The sequence below is a fragment of the Salmo salar genome, chromosome 27 (assembly GCF_965601325.2).
Source record: "Salmo salar chromosome 27, fSalSal1, whole genome shotgun sequence".
Classification (NCBI taxonomy): domain Eukaryota; kingdom Metazoa; phylum Chordata; class Actinopteri; order Salmoniformes; family Salmonidae; genus Salmo; species Salmo salar.
Window position 1 is genome coordinate 16,966,004 of NC_138317.1, and position 15,550 is coordinate 16,981,553.

General features: G+C 38.1%; 15 non-coding genes across 15 annotated transcripts; all 15 read right to left on the reverse strand.

Annotated features, from left to right (window-relative positions):
• Positions 1-602: 602 nt before the first annotated feature.
• On the reverse strand, positions 603-685 carry trnal-uaa (transfer RNA leucine (anticodon UAA)). The gene has a single exon. It is a non-coding gene; the product is annotated as a tRNA-Leu (tRNA).
• A 748-nt stretch (positions 686-1,433) lies between these two features.
• trnal-uaa (transfer RNA leucine (anticodon UAA)) lies at positions 1,434-1,516 on the reverse strand. The gene has a single exon. It is a non-coding gene; the product is annotated as a tRNA-Leu (tRNA).
• Positions 1,517-2,264: 748 nt separating this feature from the next.
• trnal-uaa (transfer RNA leucine (anticodon UAA)) lies at positions 2,265-2,347 on the reverse strand. The gene has a single exon. It is a non-coding gene; the product is annotated as a tRNA-Leu (tRNA).
• Positions 2,348-3,431: 1,084 nt separating this feature from the next.
• trnal-uaa (transfer RNA leucine (anticodon UAA)) lies at positions 3,432-3,514 on the reverse strand. The gene has a single exon. It is a non-coding gene; the product is annotated as a tRNA-Leu (tRNA).
• Positions 3,515-4,261: 747 nt separating this feature from the next.
• On the reverse strand, positions 4,262-4,344 carry trnal-uaa (transfer RNA leucine (anticodon UAA)). The gene has a single exon. It is a non-coding gene; the product is annotated as a tRNA-Leu (tRNA).
• Positions 4,345-5,922: 1,578 nt separating this feature from the next.
• Positions 5,923-6,005, reverse strand: trnal-uaa (transfer RNA leucine (anticodon UAA)). Its single transcript has one exon. It is a non-coding gene; the product is annotated as a tRNA-Leu (tRNA).
• A 748-nt stretch (positions 6,006-6,753) lies between these two features.
• trnal-uaa (transfer RNA leucine (anticodon UAA)) lies at positions 6,754-6,836 on the reverse strand. Its single transcript has one exon. It is a non-coding gene; the product is annotated as a tRNA-Leu (tRNA).
• A 747-nt stretch (positions 6,837-7,583) lies between these two features.
• trnal-uaa (transfer RNA leucine (anticodon UAA)) lies at positions 7,584-7,666 on the reverse strand. Its single transcript has one exon. It is a non-coding gene; the product is annotated as a tRNA-Leu (tRNA).
• A 1,578-nt stretch (positions 7,667-9,244) lies between these two features.
• On the reverse strand, positions 9,245-9,327 carry trnal-uaa (transfer RNA leucine (anticodon UAA)). Its single transcript has one exon. It is a non-coding gene; the product is annotated as a tRNA-Leu (tRNA).
• A 748-nt stretch (positions 9,328-10,075) lies between these two features.
• trnal-uaa (transfer RNA leucine (anticodon UAA)) lies at positions 10,076-10,158 on the reverse strand. The gene has a single exon. It is a non-coding gene; the product is annotated as a tRNA-Leu (tRNA).
• A 747-nt stretch (positions 10,159-10,905) lies between these two features.
• Positions 10,906-10,988, reverse strand: trnal-uaa (transfer RNA leucine (anticodon UAA)). Its single transcript has one exon. It is a non-coding gene; the product is annotated as a tRNA-Leu (tRNA).
• A 1,578-nt stretch (positions 10,989-12,566) lies between these two features.
• Positions 12,567-12,649, reverse strand: trnal-uaa (transfer RNA leucine (anticodon UAA)). Its single transcript has one exon. It is a non-coding gene; the product is annotated as a tRNA-Leu (tRNA).
• A 747-nt stretch (positions 12,650-13,396) lies between these two features.
• trnal-uaa (transfer RNA leucine (anticodon UAA)) lies at positions 13,397-13,479 on the reverse strand. The gene has a single exon. It is a non-coding gene; the product is annotated as a tRNA-Leu (tRNA).
• A 747-nt stretch (positions 13,480-14,226) lies between these two features.
• On the reverse strand, positions 14,227-14,309 carry trnal-uaa (transfer RNA leucine (anticodon UAA)). Its single transcript has one exon. It is a non-coding gene; the product is annotated as a tRNA-Leu (tRNA).
• A 747-nt stretch (positions 14,310-15,056) lies between these two features.
• trnal-uaa (transfer RNA leucine (anticodon UAA)) lies at positions 15,057-15,139 on the reverse strand. Its single transcript has one exon. It is a non-coding gene; the product is annotated as a tRNA-Leu (tRNA).
• Positions 15,140-15,550: the final 411 nt, after the last annotated feature.

Sequence of the window (15,550 nt, forward strand, 5' to 3'; positions counted from 1 at the left end):
AGAACATTTTAATTTTGATCATGAGTCTAACGCCTTAAACACACTGCCATCCAGGTGTTTCTAAAAGATTAACAAGAGCTGAGTCAAAATGGAAGAACTTTTCATTGTCATTTCTTTCAGATTCGATCCACGCTAAATGTAAAAGAGTGAAAGGAGGGTTGATTACATCCAAAAAAAACTTTTTCGAGGAATGGGGTTGGAACCCACAAGAACATACTGTTCATTGGACTTTAATTCCAATGTCTAAACCACTCAGCCATCCTGGTGTAAATAGAGTACGATCAAGAGCCCAGTGAAATTGGAATGAGGAGCACACAGTCAGTTATTTTGGCATTGAGCCAGACAATATCTAAACGAGACTTGTTGACATCCAAATCAAACTTAATACAAGAATGGGGTTTCGAAGCAAGAAGAACATCAATTGAGTTGATAATGACTCTAACACCTTAACCACTCAGCCATCTTTTGTGTTTTTAAAGGATTAACACTTGCTGAGTCAAGTCGGAATATGGGAAACAAAGTCAATTCTTTCAGCTTTGATCCAAACAAATTTCCAATGAGTGGAAGGACAATTGACAAAATCCAAATCAACGAAAAATTTCTACCAGGAGTGGGGTTCGAACCCACGAGGACATATGTCCATTGGATCTTAAGTCTAATGCCTTAACCTCTCGGCCATCCTGGTGTAAAGAACACAACATCAAGGGCCCAGTCAAAATGGAATAAGGAGCACACAGTCAGATTTTTTGCCTTTGATCCAGACAATATGTAAATGAAACTTGATTACATCCAAATCAAACATTCTACCAGATGTAGATTTCGAACCAACAAGAACATTTTAATTTTGATCATGAGTCTAACGCCTTAAACACACTGCCATCCAGGTGTTTCTAAAAGATTAACAAGAGCTGAGTCAAAATGGAAGAACTTTTCATTGTCATTTCTTTCAGATTCGATCCACGCTAAATGTAAAAGAGTGAAAGGAGGGTTGATTACATCCAAAGTAAACTGTTTCGAGGAATGGGGTTGGAACCCACAAGAACATACTGTTCATCTGGACTTTAATTCCAATGTCTAAACCACTCAGCCATCCTGGTGTAAATAGAGTACGATCAAGAGCCCAGTGAAATTGGAATGAGGAGCACACAGTCAGTTTTTTTGGCTTTGAGCCAGACAATATCTAAACGAGACTTGTTGACATCCAAATCAAACTTAATACAAGAATAGGGTTTCGAAGCAAGAAGAACAACAATTGAGTTGATAATGACTCTAACACCTTAACCACTCAGCCATCTTTTGTGTTTTTAAAGGATAAACACTTGCTGAGTCAAGTCGGAATATGGGAAACAAAGTCAATTCTTTCAGCTTTGATCCAAAAAAATGTCCAATGAGTGAAAGGTCAATTGATAACATCCGAATCAAAGACAAACTTCTACCAGGAGTGGGGTTTGAACCCACGACGACATATGTCCATTGGATCTTAAGTCCAACGCCTTAACCTCTCGGCCATCCTGGTGTAAAGATCACAACATCAAGGGCCCAGTCAAAATGGAATAAGGAGCACACAGTCAGATTTTTTGTCTTTGATCCAGACAATATGTAAATGAAACTTGATTACATCCAAATCAAACGTTCTACCAGATGTAGATTTCTTACCAACAAGAACTTTTTTTATTTCGATCATGATTCTAATGCCTTTAACACACTGCCATCCAGGTGTTTCTAAAAGATTAACAAGAGCTGAGTCAAAATGGAAGAACTTGTCATAGTCATTTCTTTCAGATTTGATCCCCGCTAAATGTAAATGAGTGAAAGGAGGGTTGATTACATCTAAAGTCAACTTTTTCCAGGAATGGGGTTGGTACCCATGAGAACATACTGTTCATTGGATTTTTATTCCAACGTCAAAACCACTCAGCCATCCTGGTGTAAATAAAGTACGATCAAGATCCCAGTGAAATTGGAATGAGGAGCACACAGTCAGTTATTTTGGCATTGAGCCAGACAATATCTAAACGAGACTTGATGACATCCAAATCAAACTTAATACAAGAATGGGGTTTCGAAGCAAGAAGAACATCAATTGAGTTGATAATGACTCTAACACCTTAACCACTCAGCCATCTTTTGTGTTTTTAAAGGATTAACACTTGCTGAGTCAAGTCGGAATATCGGAAACAAAGTCAATTCTTTCAGCTTTGATCCAAACAAATTTCCAATGAGTGGAAGGACAATTGACAAAATCCAAATCAACGACAAACTTCTACCAGGAGTGGGGTTCGAACCCACGAGGACATATGTCCATTGGATCTTAAGTCTAACGCCTTAACCTCTCGGCCATCCTGGTGTAAAGAACACAACATCAATGGCCCAGTCAAAATGGAATAAGGAGCACACAGTCAGATTTTTTGCCTTTGATCCAGACAATATGTAAATGAAACTTGATTACATCCAAATCAAACATTCTACCAGATGTAGATTTCGAACCAACAAGAACATTTTAATTTTGATCATGAGTCTAACGCCTTAAACACACTGCCATCCAGGTGTTTCTAAAAGATTAACAAGAGCTGAGTCAAAATGGAAGAACTTTTCATTGTCATTTCTTTCAGATTCGATCCACGCTAAATGTAAAAGAGTGAAAGGAGGGTTGATTACATCCAAAGTAAACTTTTTCGAGGAATGGGGTTGGAACCCACAAGAACATACTGTTCATCTGACTAAGGAGCACACAGTCAGATTTTTTGTCTTTGATCCAGACAATATGTAAATGAAACTTGATTACATCCAAATCAAACGTTCTACCAGATGTAGATTTCTTACCAACAAGAACTTTTTTGATTTCGATCATGATTCTAATGCCTTTAACACACTGCCATCCAGGTCTTTCTAAAAGATTAACAAGAGCTGAGTCAAAATGGAAGAACTTGTCATAGTCATTTCTTTCAGATTTGATCCCCGCTAAATGTAAATGAGTGAAAGGAGGGTTGATTACATCTAAAGTCAACTTTTTCCAGGAATGGGGTTGGTACCCATGAGAACATACTGTTCATTGGATTTTTATTCCAACGTCAAAACCACTCAGCCATCCTGGTGTAAATAAAGTACGATCAAGATCCCAGTGAAATTGGAATGAGGAGCACACAGTCAGTTATTTTGGCATTGAGCCAGACAATATCTAAACGAGACTTGATGACATCCAAATCAAACTTAATACAAGAATGGGGTTTCGAAGCAAGAAGAACATCAATTGAGTTGATAATGACTCTAACACCTTAACCACTCAGCCATCTTTTGTGTTTTTAAAGGATTAACACTTGCTGAGTCAAGTCGGAATATCGGAAACAAAGTCAATTCTTTCAGCTTTGATCCAAACAAATTTCCAATGAGTGGAAGGACAATTGACAAAATCCAAATCAACGACAAACTTCTACCAGGAGTGGGGTTCGAACCCACGAGGACATATGTCCATTGGATCTTAAGTCTAACGCCTTAACCTCTCGGCCATCCTGGTGTAAAGAACACAACATCAATGGCCCAGTCAAAATGGAATAAGGAGCACACAGTCAGATTTTTTGCCTTTGATCCAGACAATATGTAAATGAAACTTGATTACATCCAAATCAAACATTCTACCAGATGTAGATTTCGAACCAACAAGAACATTTTAATTTTGATCATGAGTCTAACGCCTTAAACACACTGCCATCCAGGTGTTTCTAAAAGATTAACAAGAGCTGAGTCAAAATGGAAGAACTTTTCATTGTCATTTCTTTCAGATTCGATCCACGCTAAATGTAAAAGAGTGAAAGGAGGGTTGATTACATCCAAAGTAAACTTTTTCGAGGAATGGGGTTGGAACCCACAAGAACATACTGTTCATCTGACTTTAATTCCAATGTCTAAACCACTCAGGCATCCTGGTGTAAATAGAGTACGATCAAGAGCCCAGTGAAATTGGAATGAGGAGCACACAGTCAGTTTTTTTGGCTTTGAGCCAGACAATATCTAAACGAGACTTGTTGACATCCAAATCAAACTTAATACAAGAATAGGGTTTCGAAGCAAGAAGAACAACGATTGAGTTGATAATGACTCAAACACCTTAACCACTCAGCCATCTTTTGTGTTTTTAAAGGATAAACACTTGCTGAGTCAAGTCGGAATATGGGAAACAAAGTCAATTCTTTCAGCTTTGATCCAAAAAAATGTCCAATGAGTGAAAGGTCAATTGATAACATCCGAATCAAAGACAAACTTCTACCAGGAGTGGGGTTTGAACCCACAACGACATATGTCCATTGGATCTTAAGTCCAACGCCTTAACCTCTCGGCCATCCTGGTGTAAAGATCACAACATCAAGGGCCCAGTCAAAATGGAATAAGGAGCACACAGTCAGATTTTTTGTCTTTGATCCAGACAATATGTAAATGAAACTTGATTACATCCAAATCAAACGTTCTACCAGATGTAGATTTCTTACCAACAAGAACTTTTTTGATTTCGATCATGATTCTAATGCCTTTAACACACTGCCATCCAGGTGTTTCTAAAAGATTAACAAGAGCTGAGTCAAAATGGAAGAACTTGTCATAGTCATTTCTTTCAGATTTGATCCCCTCTAAATGTAAATGAGTGAAAGGAGGGTTGATTACATCTAAAGTAAACTTTTTCCAGGAATGGGGTTGGTACCCATGAGAACATACTGTTCATTGGATTTTTATTCCAACGTCAAAACCACTCAGCCATCCTGGTGTAAATAAAGTACGATCAAGAGCCCAGTGAAATTGGAATGAGGAGCACACAGTCAGTTTTTTTGGCTTTGAGCCAGACAATATCTAAACGAGACTTGTTGACATCCAAATCAAACTTAATACAAGAATAGGGTTTCGAAGCAAGAAGAACAACAATTGAGTTGATAATGACTCTAACACCTTAACCACTTAGCCATCTTTTGTGTTTTTAAAGGATAAACACTTGCTGAGTCAAGTCTGAATATGGGAAACAAAGTCAATTCTTTCAGCTTTGATCCAAACAAATTTCCAATGAGTGGAAGGACAATTGACAAAATCCAAATCAACGACAAACTTCTACCAGGAGTAGGGATCGAAACCACGAGGACATATTTCCATTGGATCTTAAGTCTAACGCCTTAACCTCTCTGCCATCCTGGTGTAAAGAACACAACAACAAGGGCCCAGTCAAAATGGAATAAGGAGCACACAGTCAGATTTTTTGCCTTTGATCCAGACAATATGTAAATGAAACTTGATTACATCCAAATCAAACGTTCTACCAGATGTATATTTCGAACCAACAAGAACATTTTAATTTTGATCATGAGTCTATCGCCTTAAACACACTGCCATCCAGGTGTTTCTAAAAGATTAACAAGAGCTGAGTCAAAATGGAAGAACTTTTCATTGTCATTTCTTTCAGATTCGATCCACGCTAAATGTAAAAGAGTGAAAGGAGGGTTGATTACATCCAAAGTAAACTTTTTCGAGGAATGGGGTTGGAACCCACAAGAACATACTGTTCATTGGACTTTAATTCCAATGTCTAAACCACTCAGCCATCCTGGTGTAAATAGAGTACGATCAAGAGCCCAGTGAAATTGGAATGAGGAGCACACAGTCAGTTTTTTTGGCTTTGAGCCAGACAATATCTAAACGAGACTTGTTGACATCCAAATCAAACTTAATACAAGAATAGGGTTTCGAAGCAAGAAGAACAACAATTGAGTTGATAATGACTCTAACACCTTAACCACTCAGCCATCTTTTGTGTTTTTAAAGGATAAACACTTGCTGAGTCAAGTCGGAATATGGGAAACAAAGTCAATTCTTTCAGCTTTGATCCAAAAAAATTTCCAATGAGTGAAAGGTCAATTGATAACATCCGAATCAAAGACAAACTTCTACCAGGAGTGGGGTTTGAACCCACGACGACATATGTCCATTGGATCTTAAGTCCAACGCCTTAACCTCTCGGCCATCCTGGTGTAAAGATCACAACATCAAGGGCCCAGTCAAAATGGAATAAGGAGCACACAGTCAGATTTTTTGTCTTTGATCCAGACAATATGTAAATGAAACTTGATTACATCCAAATCAAACGTTCTACCAGATGTAGATTTCTTACCAACAAGAACTTTTTTGATTTCGATCATGATTCTAATGCCTTTAACACACTGCCATCCAGGTCTTTCTAAAAGATTAACAAGAGCTGAGTCAAAATGGAAGAACTTGTCATAGTCATTTCTTTCAGATTTGATCCCCGCTAAATGTAAATGAGTGAAAGGAGGGTTGATTACATCTAAAGTCAACTTTTTCCAGGAATGGGGTTGGTACCCATGAGAACATACTGTTCATTGGATTTTTATTCCAACGTCAAAACCACTCAGCCATCCTGGTGTAAATAAAGTACGATCAAGATCCCAGTGAAATTGGAATGAGGAGCACACAGTCAGTTATTTTGGCATTGAGCCAGACAATATCTAAACGAGACTTGATGACATCCAAATCAAACTTAATACAAGAATGGGGTTTCGAAGCAAGAAGAACATCAATTGAGTTGATAATGACTCTAACACCTTAACCACTCAGCCATCTTTTGTGTTTTTAAAGGATTAACACTTGCTGAGTCAAGTCGGAATATCGGAAACAAAGTCAATTCTTTCAGCTTTGATCCAAACAAATTTCCAATGAGTGGAAGGACAATTGACAAAATCCAAATCAACGACAAACTTCTACCAGGAGTGGGGTTCGAACGCACGAGGACATATGTCCATTGGATCTTAAGTCTAACGCCTTAACCTCTCGGCCATCCTGGTGTAAAGAACACAACATCAATGGCCCAGTCAAAATGGAATAAGGAGCACACAGTCAGATTTTTTGCCTTTGATCCAGACAATATGTAAATGAAACTTGATTACATCCAAATCAAACATTCTACCAGATGTAGATTTCGAACCAACAAGAACATTTTAATTTTGATCATGAGTCTAACGCCTTAAACACACTGCCATCCAGGTGTTTCTAAAAGATTAACAAGAGCTGAGTCAAAATGGAAGAACTTTTCATTGTCATTTCTTTCAGATTCGATCCACGCTAAATGTAAAAGAGTGAAAGGAGGGTTGATTACATCCAAAGTAAACTTTTTCGAGGAATGGGGTTGGAACCCACAAGAACATACTGTTCATCTGACTTTAATTCCAATGTCTAAACCACTCAGGCATCCTGGTGTAAATAGAGTACGATCAAGAGCCCAGTGAAATTGGAATGAGGAGCACACAGTCAGTTTTTTTGGCTTTGAGCCAGACAATATCTAAACGAGACTTGTTGACATCCAAATCAAACTTAATACAAGAATAGGGTTTCGAAGCAAGAAGAACAACGATTGAGTTGATAATGACTCAAACACCTTAACCACTCAGCCATCTTTTGTGTTTTTAAAGGATAAACACTTGCTGAGTCAAGTCGGAATATGGGAAACAAAGTCAATTCTTTCAGCTTTGATCCAAAAAAATGTCCAATGAGTGAAAGGTCAATTGATAACATCCGAATCAAAGACAAACTTCTACCAGGAGTGGGGTTTGAACCCACAACGACATATGTCCATTGGATCTTAAGTCCAACGCCTTAACCTCTCGGCCATCCTGGTGTAAAGATCACAACATCAAGGGCCCAGTCAAAATGGAATAAGGAGCACACAGTCAGATTTTTTGTCTTTGATCCAGACAATATGTAAATGAAACTTGATTACATCCAAATCAAACGTTCTACCAGATGTAGATTTCTTACCAACAAGAACTTTTTTGATTTCGATCATGATTCTAATGCCTTTAACACACTGCCATCCAGGTGTTTCTAAAAGATTAACAAGAGCTGAGTCAAAATGGAAGAACTTGTCATAGTCATTTCTTTCAGATTTGATCCCCTCTAAATGTAAATGAGTGAAAGGAGGGTTGATTACATCTAAAGTAAACTTTTTCCAGGAATGGGGTTGGTACCCATGAGAACATACTGTTCATTGGATTTTTATTCCAACGTCAAAACCACTCAGCCATCCTGGTGTAAATAAAGTACGATCAAGAGCCCAGTGAAATTGGAATGAGGAGCACACAGTCAGTTTTTTTGGCTTTGAGCCAGACAATATCTAAACGAGACTTGTTGACATCCAAATCAAACTTAATACAAGAATAGGGTTTCGAAGCAAGAAGAACAACAATTGAGTTGATAATGACTCTAACACCTTAACCACTTAGCCATCTTTTGTGTTTTTAAAGGATAAACACTTGCTGAGTCAAGTCTGAATATGGGAAACAAAGTCAATTCTTTCAGCTTTGATCCAAACAAATTTCCAATGAGTGGAAGGACAATTGACAAAATCCAAATCAACGACAAACTTCTACCAGGAGTAGGGTTCGAAACCACGAGGACATATGTCCATTGGATCTTAAGTCTAACGCCTTAACCTCTCTGCCATCCTGGTGTAAAGAACACAACAACAAGGGCCCAGTCAAAATGGAATAAGGAGCACACAGTCAGATTTTTTGCCTTTGATCCAGACAATATGTAAATGAAACTTGATTACATCCAAATCAAACGTTCTACCAGATGTATATTTCGAACCAACAAGAACATTTTAATTTTGATCATGAGTCTAACGCCTTAAACACACTGCCATCCAGGTGTTTCTAAAAGATTAACAAGAGCTGAGTCAAAATGGAAGAACTTTTCATTGTCATTTCTTTCAGATTCGATCCACGCTAAATGTAAAAGAGTGAAAGGAGGGTTGATTACATCCAAAGTAAACTTTTTCGAGGAATGGGGTTGGAACCCACAAGAACATACTGTTCATTGGACTTTAATTCCAATGTCTAAACCACTCAGCCATCCTGGTGTAAATAGAGTACGATCAAGAGCCCAGTGAAATTGGAATGAGGAGCACACAGTCAGTTTTTTTGGCTTTGAGCCAGACAATATCTAAACGAGACTTGTTGACATCCAAATCAAACTTAATACAAGAATAGGGTTTCGAAGCAAGAAGAACAACAATTGAGTTGATAATGACTCTAACACCTTAACCACTCAGCCATCTTTTGTGTTTTTAAAGGATAAACACTTGCTGAGTCAAGTCGGAATATGGGAAACAAAGTCAATTCTTTCAGCTTTGATCCAAAAAAATGTCCAATGAGTGAAAGGTCAATTGATAACATCCGAATCAAAGACAAACTTCTACCAGGAGTGGGGTTTGAACCCACAACGACATATGTCCATTGGATCTTAAGTCCAACGCCTTAACCTCTCGGCCATCCTGGTGTAAAGATCACAACATCAAGGGCCCAGTCAAAATGGAATAAGGAGCACACAGTCAGATTTTTTGTCTTTGATCCAGACAATATGTAAATGAAACTTGATTACATCCAAATCAAACGTTCTACCAGATGTAGATTTCTTACCAACAAGAACTTTTTTGATTTCGATCATGATTCTAATGCCTTTAACACACTGCCATCCAGGTGTTTCTAAAAGATTAACAAGAGCTGAGTCAAAATGGAAGAACTTGTCATAGTCATTTCTTTCAGATTTGATCCCCTCTAAATGTAAATGAGTGAAAGGAGGGTTGATTACATCTAAAGTAAACTTTTTCCAGGAATGGGGTTGGTACCCATGAGAACATACTGTTCATTGGATTTTTATTCCAACGTCAAAACCACTCAGCCATCCTGGTGTAAATAAAGTACGATCAAGAGCCCAGTGAAATTGGAATGAGGAGCACACAGTCAGTTTTTTTGGCTTTGAGCCAGACAATATCTAAACGAGACTTGTTGACATCCAAATCAAACTTAATACAAGAATAGGGTTTCGAAGCAAGAAGAACAACAATTGAGTTGATAATGACTCTAACACCTTAACCACTTAGCCATCTTTTGTGTTTTTAAAGGATAAACACTTGCTGAGTCAAGTCTGAATATGGGAAACAAAGTCAATTCTTTCAGCTTTGATCCAAACAAATTTCCAATGAGTGGAAGGACAATTGACAAAATCCAAATCAACGACAAACTTCTACCAGGAGTGGGGTTCGAAACCACGAGGACATATGTCCATTGGATCTTAAGTCTAACGCCTTAACCTCTCGGCCATCCTGGTGTAAAGAACACAACAACAAGGGCCCAGTCAAAATGGAATAAGGAGCACACAGTCAGATTTTTTGCCTTTGATCCAGACAATATGTAAATGAAACTTGATTACATCCAAATCAAACGTTCTACCAGATGTATATTTCGAACCAACAAGAACATTTTAATTTTGATCATGAGTCTAACGCCTTAAACACACTGCCATCCAGGTGTTTCTAAAAGATTAACAAGAGCTGAGTCAAAATGGAAGAACTTTTCATTGTCATTTCTTTCAGATTCGATCCACGCTAAATGTAAAAGAGTGAAAGGAGGGTTGATTACATCCAAAGTAAACTTTTTCGAGGAATGGGGTTGGAACCCACAAGAACATACTGTTCATTGGACTTTAATTCCAATGTCTAAACCACTCAGCCATCCTGGTGTAAATAGAGTACGATCAAGAGCCCAGTGAAATTGGAATGAGGAGCACACAGTCAGTTTTTTTGGCTTTGAGCCAGACAATATCTAAACGAGACTTGTTGACATCCAAATCAAACTTAATACAAGAATAGGGTTTCGAAGCAAGAAGAACAACAATTGAGTTGATAATGACTCTAACACCTTAACCACTCAGCCATCTTTTGTGTTTTTAAAGGATAAACACTTGCTGAGTCAAGTCGGAATATGGGAAACAAAGTCAATTCTTTCAGCTTTGATCCAAAAAAATGTCCAATGAGTGAAAGGTCAATTGATAACATCCGAATCAAAGACAAACTTCTACCAGGAGTGGGGTTTGAACCCACAACGACATATGTCCATTGGATCTTAAGTCCAACGCCTTAACCTCTCGGCCATCCTGGTGTAAAGATCACAACATCAAGGGCCCAGTCAAAATGGAATAAGGAGCACACAGTCAGATTTTTTGTCTTTGATCCAGACAATATGTAAATGAAACTTGATTACATCCAAATCAAACGTTCTACCAGATGTAGATTTCTTACCAACAAGAACTTTTTTGATTTCGATCATGATTCTAATGCCTTTAACACACTGCCATCCAGGTGTTTCTAAAAGATTAACAAGAGCTGAGTCAAAATGGAAGAACTTGTCATAGTCATTTCTTTCAGATTTGATCCCCTCTAAATGTAAATGAGTGAAAGGAGGGTTGATTACATCTAAAGTAAACTTTTTCCAGGAATGGGGTTGGTACCCATGAGAACATACTGTTCATTGGATTTTTATTCCAACGTCAAAACCACTCAGCCATCCTGGTGTAAATAAAGTACGATCAAGAGCCCAGTGAAATTGGAATGAGGAGCACACAGTCAGTTTTTTTGGCTTTGAGCCAGACAATATCTAAACGAGACTTGTTGACATCCAAATCAAACTTAATACAAGAATAGGGTTTCGAAGCAAGAAGAACAACAATTGAGTTGATAATGACTCTAACACCTTAACCACTTAGCCATCTTTTGTGTTTTTAAAGGATAAACACTTGCTGAGTCAAGTCTGAATATGGGAAACAAAGTCAATTCTTTCAGCTTTGATCCAAACAAATTTCCAATGAGTGGAAGGACAATTGACAAAATCCAAATCAACGACAAACTTCTACCAGGAGTAGGGTTCGAAACCACGAGGACATATGTCCATTGGATCTTAAGTCTAACGCCTTAACCTCTCTGCCATCCTGGTGTAAAGAACACAACAACAAGGGCCCAGTCAAAATGGAATAAGGAGCACACAGTCAGATTTTTTGCCTTTGATCCAGACAATATGTAAATGAAACTTGATTACATCCAAATCAAACGTTCTACCAGATGTATATTTCGATCCAACAAGAACATTTTAATTTTGATCATGAGTCTAACGCCTTAAACACACTGCCATCCAGGTGTTTCTAAAAGATTAACAAGAGCTGAGTCAAAATGGAAGAACTTTTCATTGTCATTTCTTTCAGATTCGATCCACGCTAAATGTAAAAGAGTGAAAGGAGGGTTGATTACATCCAAAGTAAACTTTTTCGAGGAATGGGGTTGGAACCCACAAGAACATACTGTTCATTGGACTTTAATTCCAATGTCTAAACCACTCAGCCATCCTGGTGTAAATAGAGTACGATCAAGAGCCCAGTGAAATTGGAATGAGGAGCACACAGTCAGTTTTTTTGGCTTTGAGCCAGACAATATCTAAACGAGACTTGTTGACATCCAAATCAAACTTAATACAAGAATAGGGTTTCGAAGCAAGAAGAACAACAATTGAGTTGATAATGACTCTAACACCTTAACCACTCAGCCATCTTTTGTGTTTTTAAAGGATAAACACTTGCTGAGTCAAGTCGGAATATGGGAAACAAAGTCAATTCTTTCAGCTTTGATCCAAAAAAATGTCCAATGAGTGAAAGGTCAATTGATAACATCCGAATCAAAGACAAACTTCTACCAGGAGTGGGGTTTGAACCCACGACGACATATGTCCATTGGATCTTAAGTCCAACGCCTTAACCTCTCGGCCATCCTGGTGTAAAGATCACAACATCAAGGGCCCAGTCAAAATGGAATAAGGAGCACACAGTCAGATTTTTTGTCTTTGATCCAGACAATATGTAAATGAAACTTGATTACATCCAAATCAAACGTTCTACCAGATGTAGATTTCTTACCAACAAGAACATTTTTATTTCGATCATGATTCTAATGCCTTTAACACACTGCCATCCAGGTGTTTCTAAAAGATTAACAAGAGCTGAGTCAAAATGGAAGAACTTGTCATAGTCATTTCTTTCAGATTTGATCCCCGCTAAATGTAAATGAGTGAAAGGAGGGTTGATTACATCTAAAGTAAACTTTTTCCAGGAATGTGGTTGGTACCCATGAGAACATACTGTTCATTGGATTTTTATTCCAACGTCAAAACCACTCAGCCATCCTGGTGTAAATAAAGTACGATCAAGATCCCAGTGAAATTGGAATGAGGAGCACACAGTCAGTTTTTTTGGCTTTGAGCCAGACAATATCTAAACGAGACTTGTTGACATCCAAATCAAACTTAATACAAGAATGGGGTTTCGAAGCAAGAAGAACATCAATTGAGTTGATAATGACTCTAACACCTTAACCACTCAGCCATCTTTTGTGTTTTTAAAGGATTAACACTTGCTGAGTCAAGTCGGAATATGGGAAACAAAGTCAATTCTTTCAGCTTTGATCCAAACAAATTTCCAATGAGTGGAAGGACAATTGACAAAATCCAAATCAACGACAAACTTCTACCAGGAGTGGGGTTCGAAACCACGAGGACATATGTCCATTGGATCTTAAGTCTAACGCCTTAACCTCTCGGCCATCCTGGTGTAAAGAACACAACAACAAGGGCCCAGTCAAAATGGAATAAGGAGCACACAGTCAGATTTTTTGCCTTTGATCCAGACAATATGTAAATGAAACTTGATTACATCCAAATCAAACGTTCTACCAGATGTATATTTCGAACCAACAAGAACATTTTAATTTTGATCATGAGTCTAACGCCTTAAACACACTGCCATCCAGGTGTTTCTAAAAGATTAACAAGAGCTGAGTCAAAATGGAAGAACTTTTCATTGTCATTTCTTTCAGATTCGATCCACGCTAAATGTAAAAGAGTGAAAGGAGGGTTGATTACATCCAAAGTAAACTTTTTCGAGGAATGGGGTTGGAACCCACAAGAACATACTGTTCATTGGACTTTAATTCCAATGTCTAAACCACTCAGCCATCCTGGTGTAAATAGAGTACGATCAAGAGCCCAGTGAAATTGGAATGAGGAGCACACAGTCAGTTTTTTTGGCTTTGAGCCAGACAATATCTAAACGAGACTTGTTGACATCCAAATCAAACTTAATACAAGAATAGGGTTTCGAAGCAAGAAGAACAACAATTGAGTTGATAATGACTCTAACACCTTAACCACTCAGCCATCTTTTGTGTTTTTAAAGGATAAACACTTGCTGAGTCAAGTCGGAATATGGGAAACAAAGTCAATTCTTTCAGCTTTGATCCAAAAAAATGTCCAATGAGTGAAAGGTCAATTGATAACATCCGAATCAAAGACAAACTTCTACCAGGAGTGGGATTCGAACCCACGAGGACATATGTCCATTGGATCTTAAGTCCAACGCCTTAACCTCTCGGCCATCCTGGTGTAAAGATCACAACATCAAGGGCCCAGTCAAAATGGAATAAGGAGCACACAGTCAGATTTTTTGCCTTTGATCCAGACAATATGTAAATGAAACTTGATTACATCCAAATCAAACGTTCTACCAGATGTAGATTTCTTACCAACAAGAACATTTTTATTTCGATCATGATTCTAATGCCTTTAACACACTGCCATCCAGGTGTTTCTAAAAGATTAACAAGAGCTGAGTCAAAATGGAAGAACTTTTCATTGTCATTTCTTTCAGATTCGATCCACGCTAAATGTAAAAGAGTGAAAGGAGGGTTGATTACATCCAAAGTAAACTTTTTCGAGGAATGGGGTTGGAACCCACAAGAACATACTGTTCATTGGACTTTAATTCCAATGTCTAAACCACTCAGCCATCCTGGTGTAAATAGAGTACGATCAAGAGCCCAGTGAAATTGGAATGAGGAGCACACAGTCAGTTTTTTTGGCTTTGAGCCAGACAATATCTAAACGAGACTTGTTGACATCCAAATCAAACTTAATACAAGAATAGGGTTTCGAAGCAAGAAGAACAACAATTGAGTTGATAATGACTCTAACACCTTAACCACTCAGCCATCTTTTGTGTTTTTAAAGGATTAACACTTGCTGAGTCAAGTCGGAATATGGGAAACAAAGTCAATTCTTTCAGCTTTGATCCAAACAAATTTCCAATGAGTGGAAGGACAATTGACAAAATCCAAATCAACGACAAACTTCTACCAGGAGTGGGGTTCGAAACCACGAGGACATATGTCCATTGGATCTTAAGTCTAACACCTTAACCTCTCGGCCATCCTGGTGTAAAGAACACAACAACAAGGGCCCAGTCAAAATGGAATAAGGAGCACACAGTCAGATTTTTTGCCTTTGATCCAGACAATATGTAAATGAAACTTGATTACATCCAAATCAAACGTTCTACCAGATGTATATTTCGAACCAACAAGAACATTTTAATTTTGATCATGAGTCTAACGCCTTAAACACACTGCCATCCAGGTGTTTCTAAAAGATTAACAAGAGCTGAGTCAAAATGGAAGAACTTGTCATAGTCATTTCTTTCAGATTTGATCCCCGCTAAATGTAAATGAGTGAAAGGAGGGTTGATTACATCTAAAGTAAACTTTTTCCAGGAATCGGGTTGGTACCCATGAGAACATACTGTTCATTGGATTTTTATTCCAACGTCAAAACCACTCAGCCATCCTGGT